Source organism: Budorcas taxicolor, chromosome 14 (genome assembly GCF_023091745.1).
Source record: "Budorcas taxicolor isolate Tak-1 chromosome 14, Takin1.1, whole genome shotgun sequence".
NCBI lineage: Eukaryota > Metazoa > Chordata > Mammalia > Artiodactyla > Bovidae > Budorcas > Budorcas taxicolor.
The window spans coordinates 9,857,109-9,869,927 of NC_068923.1; positions in this window are offsets into that span (position 1 = coordinate 9,857,109).

Genomic DNA, 12,819 nt, shown 5'->3' on the forward strand with positions numbered 1-12,819 from the left:
GGACACCACTCTTATCAGCTACCCTTGAAAAATGTTAACATGGAATTTCAGTTGAATAAACTAAAATTCATATTCCATTTCTACAACTTCTAATATAACCATACACCTTATTAGAGATATTTTTAGGAGTTAGAGTAAATACTGAATGTTTCTCATTATGCAGTGGGTTTTGTCACCCAAGATATTTAATGTAGTTATGAAGCTTTGTTTGGAAGAATCTTTACTATATCAAAGGCTTAGAAATAAATATTTGACAATTTGAGTGGAAATTATAAAGCAAGGAACCAATTACTGAATATATCTTATGAAAAATCATCCTTGTTATATATTATGTGTATTAAATATAGACCACTTAGGTCATCTATGTGCAAAGAATAACTGTCAGATTATAGGTATACACTCTCAGGTAACTCATTTAGTATGAGGTTGCTTTTGTTGGGTGGTGTTTAGTTTTAAGAGTTTAAGCATCTTTCAGATAAGCCCAGGTTATAAAGGTATCACACTGAGAATAAACAGAGCACTGTCTAGGTATTTAATTTTAGGCAGCAGAATTAGATCTCATGAAAACAGTTTAGCTGATCGTGTCCAAATGTCTGGGGCTGCATGATCTCTATTTCCTGCTTCTTACTATAGAAACACTATTCCTATATTATATTTACACTGTTGGTAATCATGTGTATTGATGCAGCAACTGTGTAAAACAGTAGAGAGGTTTCTCAAAAAGTTAAAAGTAGAGCTACCATATGACTTATCAATTTTACTCCTGGGTATATAACTGGAAAAAATTTAAAAAAAAACAAACAAACATTAATTCAAGAAGACATGTACACTCCAATGTTCATAGCAGCATTATCTGTAATTGCCAAGACATGGAAGTAACCTAAGTTTCCATCAGTAGATGAATGGATAAAATAAGTGGATAAAATAAAATAAGCATTCAAACATACAGCATAGAATACCATTCAACCATAAAAAGAATGAAATTTTGCCATTTGCAAAATATGAATAGACTTTTGGAGGGTATTAAGATAAACAAAATAAGTCAAACAGAGAAAGACACATTCTGCATAATGTCACTTTTAGGTGGGATTTAAAACAAAACAAAACAAAACAAAACAAAACACTAGTGAATATAATGAAACAGAAGCAGACTCGGAAATTGAGAGAAAGAACTAGTGGTTACTAGCGGGCAGAGGGAAAAAAAAAAAAAAAAACTACTATGTATAATATATGCTGCAAGGTTATATTGTGCAACATGGAAAACATAGCCAATGTTTTTATTTTTTATTTATCAATTTTTTTGCCAATGTTTTTAATAACTATTCAGTTCAGTTCAGTTCAGTTCAATCACTCAGTCGTGTCCAACTTTTTGCGATCCCATGAATCTCAGCACACTAGGCCTCCCTGGCCACCACCAACTACCAGAGGTCACTCAATCTCATGTCCATCGAGTCGGTGATGCCATCCAACCATCTCATCTTCTGTCATCCCCTTCTCCTCCTGCCCCCAATCCCTCCCAGCATCAGACTCTTTTCCAATGAGTCAATTCTTCGCATGAGGTGGCCAAAGTACTGGAGTTTCAGTTTTAGCATCATTCCTTCCAATGAATTCCTGGGGCTGATCTCCTTCAGAATGGACTGGTTGGATCTCCTTGCAGTCCAAGGGACTCTCAAAAGTCTTCTGCAACACCACAGTTGAAAAGCATCAATTCTTCAGTGCTCAGCTTTCTTCACAGTCCTACTCTCACCTCCATACATGACCACTGGCAAAACCATAGCCTTGACTAGACGGACCTTTGCTGGCAAAGTAATGTCTCTGTTTTGAATATACTATCTAGGTTGGTCATAACTTTTCTTTCAAGGAGTAAGCATCTTTTAATTTTATGCCTCCAATCACCATCTGCAGTGATTTTGGAGCCCCCCCAAAATAAAGTCTGACACTGTTTCCACTGGTTCCCCATCTGTTTCCAATGAAGTGATGGGACCAGATGCCATGATCTTAGTTTTCTGAATGTTGAGTTTAAGCCAAGTTTTTCACTCTTCTCTTTCACTTTCATTAAGAGGCTTTTGAGTTCCTCCTCACTTTCTGCCATAAGGGTGGTGTCATCTGCATATCTGAGGTTATTGATATTTCTCCCAGCAGTCTTGATTCCAGCTAGTGCTTCTTCCAGCCCAGCGTTTTTCATGATGTACTCTGCATATAAGTTAAATAACCAGGGTGACCATATACAGCCTTGACATACTTACTCCTTTTCCTATTTGGAACCAGTCTGTTATTCCACGTCCAGTTTTAACTGTTGCCTCCTGACCTGCATACAGGTTTCTCAAGAGGCAGGTCAGGTTTTAGTCAAATAAATTACTATTATAAAGAATAAAAAATGGTAAATTACAAGAAAAATACAGATGTATACGCTGATAAAAATGTTTACCTTTTTTATTAGAGTAAGCTACTAAGATGGTTGAGTAAGAATGACTTTGCCACAAAGAAAGTGTGTAGACTCAGAGAAAGGAAAATGATTATCCACTTGTTGACATGTTTGGTTAATTATGTTTATCCATATTGGTAACCTCTCTCCTGCGCAGAGTTAAAGGTACATTGAATAAAGGTATGTCCAGAGCTTCTAACCCAAGATACATTTGTTGCTTTTCAGTGTATTAATGTTAGCATATCATGAATACACAGATGTTATTGAATACTTTGGTGAGCTAACACCATGGAACACATGCGTTTCAAACACTATTTATAGAAGAGACCCACCTGAAGGCTTCCTGGTTTCAATTCTTCTATAGTTTTTCTTTAAAAAAATTGTCTTAGAGATTATCTAAGGCTATTCATTTTCTCAAAGGAAGATATCTGTAGCTATCTCAAAGTTGTTCTGAAGAGTGTATCTGCCCCTGATTTAGCCTTCTGCCCCTGTGAGCAATAGTGATGATATGATGATGACAAATGATGTAAAGGAAACGCTCAGTACTAACTATTGTGGAGCAGAGGAGGATGTGGAGCTGTGTCATGCACCTGAAGCCTTAGATATCATTGAAAGAAGAGAAAATGAAAAGAAAAAAAAAAAAAAAAGCGCAATTTGGAAACCTCTGAAATTGCTAGCATAAGTCCTTACATATTTGATTAAATTTACTGTTCTGTAGATCTGTTACCTTAAAATGGAGTTGAATACTAAAATATATATGTCTTAAAAGTACTACTAATAAAGTTGACCTGAAAGAGCAAAGAAGCTTTCAGAATAGGGCTTAACCTAATGTTCACTGTGTCTAGATGTTTTTGAAATGTACTCTTCTAAAATGAGTTTGGAATTTGGTAAAAGAATAGAGAAGGAATAATTTATTCATTAATCCTTTTATTAGAAATGTATCACGTGACTTTGCAGATATCAAACACCGCAGTTCTAACAAACACAAAGCAATAGGACAGGAGACTTTACCTGGAGAAGTAACACTTATAGTATGTGTTAAAAATATGAATAGGATTTAGTGAGAAAACCAAGTGGAATTGGAAATAGAAGTGTTCCAGTAAGAGGACAGAGTGCTCAAAGGCCAGAGGCAGGAGAGATGAAAACTTCCAAGGAGTTGCAAAAAGCCTTTGATGGATGGAGAGATGGAGCACAAGTGTGGATAATTATTTTTTTAATGAGTATATTATTCAAGGCATTGAATAATAAGAATTTGTTATTTTATTATCTGAAAAATCAAAATGGTTGAAAGATTTTAAAGACAGTAAGTAAAATAAAGTCTGAGATAATCAATACATATCAATGTTTACCACATAACATTTGTGTGCTCAGTCACTCAGTTGTGTCTGACTCTTCGCTTCCCCATGGACTATAGCCTGCCAGGCTCCTCTGTCCATGGAATTTTGCAAACAAGAATACTGGAGAAGTTTGCAATTTCCTACTCCATGGGATCTTCCCAACCCAAGGATCAAGCCCACATCTCATGCATCTCTTGCATAGGCAGGCAAATTGTTTATCACTGTGTCACTTGGGACATCCAATAGAACATTTAGACAAACATATTCATATTTGAGCTCATGAAGGTCTATGCATTTATTTATGAAATGATTGCAGAGTAAATAGTGAAGTAGACCTTATCTATGAAAGAAGAAAAAAAATATTTGTATTATGCATGTAATTTATGTCCCAAGGAAATAGATTAAAAGTCATATGATATTAAGAATTTTTGAGCAGGGAACTTCCAATGGTGGAGGAATAAGAATGGTGGAGGAATAAGAAGATATCCTCCTTCCCCACAAATACATTAAAAATTCATTTGCATATGGAACAGCTCCCACAGAACTTCTGAACACCAGAATATATCCACAGACTTCCAAAATGGCAAAAGATAAAGGTAAGATAAAGCAAAAGATAAAGATTAAAGAAAAGAGACAAAGGTTTTAGGACAGGGACCTGTGCCCAAGGAAAGGAATCATGAAGGAGGAAAAGCTTCCACACATTTGGAAACCCTTTCATAGGTGGGGTCAAGTTAAGTTTAAGAACCTCAGAGGTAAACACGGGATCAGGTGCTTAGAAGGCAAAAACAGAATTCACCAGAGATTGTTGTTGAATATCACTTTCCACTAACAAGTGTCTCACATGCCTGCACACACAATAAAGAGTAGGGGTTGGGTCCCTGGGTTCAGGCTCAGGGGTCCGACCTCAAGAAGAGGATCTGGGTTGGCTGCTATGAGGATACTCTGAGGGGGCTAGTATGACACAGCTGAGAAAGTCCAGGGAAAAGACTGGGCACCCCAGAAAGGCAAGAGATCATTATCCCAGGGACACTCTAAAGCCATGCATTGGTAGACAGTGGTGGTATGCCTGGCAGTAACTGCCAAACCCAGCAAAACTGATGGAGTGTGAGAAGCAGAATAAGACATGGCTACAGTCTGTGACCCCAGAGGAGGAAATGTAAACCACTGAGTGAGTCAAATTCCCTCAGTTGTGCCCCATTTTCAGCGACCCCATGGACTATACAGTCTGTGGAATTCTCCAGGCCAGTACACTGGGGTGGGTAGCCCATTCCCTTCTCCAAGGGATCTTCCCCAACCCAGAGCTCAGACCCAGGTCACATTGCAGGCAGATTCTTTACCAGCTGAGCTACCAGGGAAGACACTAGCCACTGCCAAAGCCAGGGAGAGTGTCTGAGACAGCAGATAAAACACAGCTGTGGTCCTGACTCCAAAGGTGGCAACTGCCACAAGGCTGTGGGAAGATATAGATTACTGCCCACACCTTGGTGGGAGCATAAGCAGCTTAGTTCTTCCAAGAGACCCAAGAACCAGGACCGATTCCTCTGAGAGAGAGCACAACCCTCCTCAGACTTTAACAACATCTGGTGGGTCTCCACTGTCACAGGCACTCCCTGGTAAATCTCAGTTCTGGCCACTGGATCCCTCCCTCTACCCTGGCTCATAGAGCAAGAGAGACCTAATAAGTGTAAACCTTTGTCCTCTGTCTTCTGGGTGGGGAACAGACACTAAGAGGACAGCCTACAAGCGGAGCCGGTCCTAAACCAAAGTGGAACACGAGGGGCTGTGTGATGAAAGAAGAGGAAGAAAAATAAGCTCCTGCAACCACAGGTGCAGCAGACTAAATCCACACAATTAGCTGGCGACTGTGAGCCTTAGAGGTGACTGTGGACTTTGGGAGCAAGTACAAGGTGAAATAACGCCAGATCTCTGTCTGAGCTGACATCAAACTGCCCACTTCAGGTCCAGAGACTTTCAGAGGAATAATGGAGGACTTTCTGTGTAGGAAGATTGACTGGAACACACTGTGTGGAGTGGAAAACAGAGGAAACATGAGGACACTCCTCTTAACAGAACACAGAACACACTGTGGACATGAGGACACACCACTTTATATAAAACTGTCTTTTTATTTTCTTCTTAATATTTGTCTAATGTTATTTTTCTGTATTATTTCCTTATTTTTTAAAGCTAGTTTTCCTTTGTTAAACATCTTATTTTTTTTAATATATTCATTTATTTCCCTATTTTTACAGTAAACTTTAGTAATATTGCTTTTTCATGTTTTGATTTTGTATTCTTGCTAGTCTAGTTTTTACTATTCATTTTCACTTATAGGTTTCTTTATTGACTGTATTGCTGTCTTTTTTTTTTTTTTTTCACTCCTGTTTTTGTCCCCCCCCCCCCTTCTTTTTTTTTTTCCTGTCTCCCTTTTCTTTCACTTCCTTTTTCTTTGTAAGGGTATGAGTTTCTTTGGGTTCTCTGGGCTATTGAGTGTTGCTTTCACTAACAATCTTGGAACTTTGGTTTTTGTTCTGCATAGACTGTGAGCTCTTCGTGCTACAGTAAGAGATCAGGCCTAAACACCTGAGATCAGAGAATCAAGCCCAGGATTTTGGACCACCAGAGAACTCCTAAATTCATGGAACATGAATTCGTGAAGCTATCCCAAAGGCCTCCATCTCAACACTAAGACAAAGCCCCAGTCAAAGACTAGCAAGCTCCAGCACCAGATACCCAATGCCAAACAACAAATCAAGAACACAGCTCTGCACACTAGCAGACAGACTGCTCAAATATACAGAAAACCCAATCACACCCCCCCGCCAAAAAAAAAAAAAAAAAAACCTACTGGGCATGGCACTATCTTTCAGAGACACAGAATCCAGCTCCATCCACCAGAAAACAGGCACAAATCCCTCCAACCAGAAAACCTTCACAAGGGTCTAGTCCAACTCCACTCACAGGGGGCACAGTCACAATTAAGAGGATCTACAACCTTCCAGTCTACAGAAAGAAGACCCCCAAATGCAGAAAATTAAACAAAATGAAAAGACAGAGAAATATGCAGCAGACATAGGAACATAGTAAAAAAATACACAAGACCAAACAAATGTGGAAATAGACAGTCTACCTGTAAAAGAAAGAATTCAAAGTAATGATAGTAAAGATGATCCAGCATTTTGAAAATGAAATGGAGGCATAGATAGACTGGAGACACAGATCGAGAGGATACAAGGAATTTTTAACAAGAAATGTTTAACTTAGATGAAGTGAAAAATAGACAATCTACAATGAACAGCACCAAAACTGGGATTAAAAACATACTAGAGGAGACCAATAGCAGAACAAGAGAGGCAGAAGAGCAGAAAGAGCATGAGAAAATATTTGAAAAGATTGCAATCAAAAACTTTGCTAAAATGCGAGAGGAAATAGCCATCAAGTCCAGGAAGCCCAGAGAGTCTCGTATAGGATAGATCCAAGGAGAGACATTCCAAGACACATATTAATCAAGCTATAAAAAAATAAATACAAAGAACAAATATTAAAAGCAACAAAGAAGAAGCAACAAATAACATACAAGGGGATCCCCATGAGACTAATACCTGATCTTTCACCAGAAACACTGAAAGCCTGAAGGGACTGGCAGCATATACTTAAAGTGATGAAAGGAAGAAATCTAGAACCAAGATTACTCTATCCAACAAGGATGTCATTCAGATGCAAAGAAGAAAACAAAAGTTTTACAGATAAGTTAAAAGTAAGAGAATTCAGCAACACCAAACCAGATTTACAACAAATTGTAAAGGAACTTATCTAGATAGGAAACACAAGAGAAAGAAAGAGCCTCAAAAAACAAAAACAAAACAAAACAATGAAATAAATGATAATAGGATCATACATATCAATAACAACCTTACATGTAAATGGATTAAATGCGCAGAACAAAAGACACAGATCCACTGAATGTATCCAAAAACAAGACCCCTCTATATACTGTCTACAAGAGACCCACCTCAGACCTAGAGACATATACAGACTGAAAGTACGGGGCTGGAAAAAGATAATCCATGCACATGGAAATCAAGAGAAAGTGGGAATAACACTACTCAAGTCAGATAAAATAGATTTTGAAATACAGACCACTAGAAAAGATAAGGAGAACACTACATGGTGATCAAGGAGATGATACATTAAAAATGTATTTGTACCCAACATAAGAACAGCTCAATACATAAGGCAAATGCTAACAACAAATAAAGGGGGAATCAATTAATACACTAATAGTGGGGGGCTTTAACACTATGCTCACACCAATAGACAGATCACCCTGATAGAAAATTATTAAAGAAACATGAGCTCTCAGTGACATTGGGCCACTTGGACCTAATTGACGTCTACAGGGAATCTCATCAAAGATGCTAGAGATGATCCTATTTTCAGGGCAGCAGAGGAAATGCAGAAATAAAGGACAAACTTTTGGGCACAGTTGAAGAAAGAGTTGTTCAGTCGATCAGTCCAACTTTTTGTGACCCAATGAACTGCAGCATGTCAAGCTTCCATGTCTGTCACTATCCCCTAGAGTTTGCTCAAACTCATTTCCATTGTGTCGATGATGGCACCCAACCATCTCATTCTCTGTCACCCACTTCTCCTCCTGGCCTCAATGTTTCCCAGCATCAGGGTCTTTTCCAATGATTCAGCTCTTTGCATTAGATGACCATAATATCAGAGACTGATCTTCAGTATCAGGCCTTCCAATGAGTACTTCTGCTGCTAAGTCACTTCAGTCGTGTCTGACTATGTGCGACCCCCTAGACGGCAGCCCACCAGGCTCCCCGATCCCTGGGATTCTCCAGGCAAGAACACTGGAGTGGGTTGGCATTTCCTTCTCCATCCCAATGAGTATTCAGGGTTAATTTCCTTTAGGATTGACTGGCTTGATGTCTTTGCTGTCCAAGGGACCCTTAATAGTCGTCTCTAGCACCACAGTTTGAAAGGGACAGTTCTTTAGGGTTCAGTCTTCTTAATGGTCCAACTCTCACATCTCTCTATACATGACTACTGGAAAAACTGACGGAGGGAAAAATGAGAGAATGATATTGAAACATATGCACTACCACAAGTAAAATAGATGTGAGTGGGAACTTGCTGTATGAGGTAGGGAGCTCAAACTCAGAGCTCTTTGACAAACTAGAGGGATAGACTGCAGTGGGAGGTGGGAAGGAGGTTCAAGAGGGATAGGACATATGTATATCTAAGACTGATGCATGTTGAAATATGGTAGATACTAACACAATATTGTAAATCCATCACCCTCAAGTTAAAAATAAAGAAGTTTATTTTTTAAAAAGTATACTCATGCCCCTTGGGAAAGATCTTTGTTTGGTGTACAGTTGCCAGGAATTATAAAAGAGTATTATTCTTTCAATTGATCTTTTTTTTTTCCCCTCTTTAATTCCTTTGAACTTTGCATTTGCAAAATCTATCTTTTATGTATCTGTTATATATATATATATATATATATATATATATATATGTATATATAAATCGGGGACATCTTACGCTTACACTTTACATTCATTGTACAAATGAATACAAACACTTGCTTGTATTATAAAAATTCCACATGCTTTGTATATCCATATTCATATCTTTAGGGCTTCCCTGGTGACTCAGAGGTCAAAGCGTCTGCCTGCAATGCGGGAGACCAGGGTTCAATCCCTGAGTCGGGAAGATCCCCTGGAAAAAGAAATGGCAACCCACTCCAGTATTCTTGCCTGGAGAATCCCATGGAGGGAGGAGCCTGGTAGGCTACAGTCCACGGGGTTGCAAAGAGTTGGACACAACTGAGTGACTTCACTTTCACTTCATTCATATCTTTAGTTCAGTTCAGTTCAGTTCAGTTCAGCTCAGTCGCACAGTCGTGTCCGACTCTTTGCGACCCCATAAATTGCAGCATGCCAGGCCTCCCTGTCCATCACCAACTCCCAGAGTTCACTCAGATTCACGTCTATCGAGTCAGTGATGCCATCCAGCCATCTCATCCTCTGTCATCCCCTTCTCCTCCTGCCCTCAATCCCTCTCAGGGTCAGAGTCTTTTCCAATGAGTCAACTCGTCCCATGAGGTGGCCAAAGTACTGGAGTTCCAGCTTTAGCATCATTCCTTCCAAAGAAATCCCAGGGCTGATCTCCTTCAGAATTGACTGGTTGGATCTCCTTGCAGTCCAAGGGACTCTCAAGAGTCTTCTCCAACACCACAGTTCAAAAGCATCAATTCTTCAGTGCCCAGCCTACTTCACAGTCCAACTCTCACATCTATACATGACCACAGGATAAGCCATAGCCTTGACTAGACAGACCTTAGTGAGCTATATTCATATATCCAAATATTTAATATAAATGCAATTCCTTCTGATTAAAATTTCTATGGAAACTTGAAGAGATGTATGTTGTGTAGCTATGTTGGAACATCATCAGTGATATAGTCATTATAAGACATAAGCTTGAAGTGGTTGTATATTTAAGTCATTAAACTCACCTTGCTCTTATTCCATACTCACAAATGACTTTGGTTGTGATTTGCTTGCTCATGTGCTTTGGCTATGGAGGCTCCCAGATGGCACTAGCAGCAAAGAATTTGCCTGCTAATGCAGAAGACATAAGAGATGAGGGTTCAGTCCCTTGGTTGGGAGAATATCTTGGAGCAAGGCATGGCAGTCCACCCCAAAATTTTTGTCTGGAGAATTCCAGGGACAGTGGATTCTGGAAGGCTATAGTCCATAGGGTCACAAAGAGTAGAGCATGACTGAAAAGACATAGCATGAACATGCAAGCTCCTGTACTTTGACTAAAGAAAGAAAAAGTAGCTGATTATAGACACACATGGTAGTTCAGTCCTGTGTTTCAGTTATCAGTAGATCCAATTAGGGCCCTGATAAGGATAAACATCTCAGCCTTCAGAAAACCTCTGGACCATTCCACTTGACTTCTCTGCAATAAATCTTCCATAACCTCAGTGAACATTTTCTTGGAGGATAATTTTCTCATGTGATTCATATGTACAAATATGAAAAGGGAGAGAAGACAAGTGTATACAGTATAAGGTTCTATATGTTTAACAAATTCTAAGTATTTAATGAATGTTTATGACATGAAATTATCCAGTATAATGTAGAGATATGACATATCTGTAATTATGGTGATCAAACAGTTCAAATTAGCCTTAATTGCATACTATTATTTCATGTTCAAGTGGTGATTCACTAAAGCCATAATTAAAAGGGATTGAATTTCAAAAATTCCATGTACGGAAGTTTACACATTAAAATTATGCGAATCTGTACATATAGCTGATATTCTTGATTTTTGAAGATCAAGGAAACTGTCCACACAGTTACACGTCCTCTCAAAAAAATGTTGAATCAGTGATTTGTTCTCTATATCTGTGAGTCTGCTTCTTTTTGTTATATTTACTAGTTTGTGGTGTTTTTTTAGATTACACATAAGTGATATCATGCAGTATTTGGCTTTCTCTGAGGGGGAGGGGCAACATAGAGTTGGGGGAGTGGGAGGTACAAATTAAGTGGTGTAAGATTAGCTCAAAGATGTACTATACAACATGGAGAATATTACCAATATTTGAAATAACTGAATGAAAAGCAATCTTTAAGAATTTTATAAAATATAAAAAGCATAAGACAATAAATTATATCACTTACATGTAGAATCTAAAACATGATACAAATGAAATTATTTACAAAACAAAAATGGACTCACAGACACATAAATGAAATATATAGCTACCAAAGAGGGAAGGTTGGGGGGTAGGGATAGATAAAGAGTTTGGGGTTAGCAGATACAAACCACTACATACAAAATAAACAATAAGGATCCATTGTATAGCAGAGGGAACTATATTCAATAACTTATAATAAACTATACAGGGGAAGGATATGAAAAATAATGTAAATGTAAAAATGTAACATGAGAAAAATAATTTAAAAATGTTAAATCAATCTAAGCAAGAATTATTCAGCTGAATTAGGAGGAGATCATATTAGACACCTTGTGGCCTTTTCAAAATATATACAGCCACCAACTGCTTCACTTGCTTCACTTGACACAACCTCCTCATCTCAAGAGAGTCTCTGGGATTTTCACATATAGAAAAGGCCAGGGAGCATCTTAACTTGGGAAATATTCCCTCAGACACTCAGATACATTGTTCTTGTATGGAAACCTGTTGATTTAATGATCAAATTGTAAGCATTCAATCACTTATTTTCTATATCATGAATTAACTTAAAAGTTCCTGGTGACTCAGGAAGTAAAAATCTGTCCTCAATGCATGAGACCCAGGTACAATCCAGGGTCAGGAAGATCCCCTGGATAAGGGCATGACAACCCACTACAGGATTCTTGCCTGAAGAATTCCATGGACAGAGCACTGCAGCCCACTGGGTTGCAAAGAGTCAGACACAACAGAGTGATTAACACTTTCACTTTTGCTTTTCAAAGTCTGGTAACTGGATAGAAAACTCTCTTCCTTTTTTGTTTTTATTAAAGGGGAAATTACAGGGAATACACTTGGTAGCAGGTAATGTCAAAGTTCCAAGAATGGTCTTCTGCCAACTTTTATTCTAGCTACTGCTCTAGAAGATACTTAGTTGAGACACTCCCACTATATTAGTTTTTTTTTAATGCATTTATTTTTTAATATAAGAATAATTGATGTAGAATCAGCCATAGTTATACACATGTCCGCACCCTCTTGAGCCTCCCTCCCATCTCCTTCTACTTCAGACCCCTCTAGGTTGGTACAGAGCCCTTGTTTGAGTTTTCTGAGACATACAACAAATTCCCATTGTCTATCTATTTTATGAGAGCAGTTCTCCTGGGTTCCCTTACCATGCTACTTTCTGCCTGGGTGCCCTTTCCCAATAAAATATTTTGCTTTATCAGCATATGTGTCTCCTCAGACAATTCATTTCCGAGTGTTAGACAAGAGCCCAGTTTCGGGCCCTGGAAGGGGTCCCTCATCCTGCAACAAATGGTGAC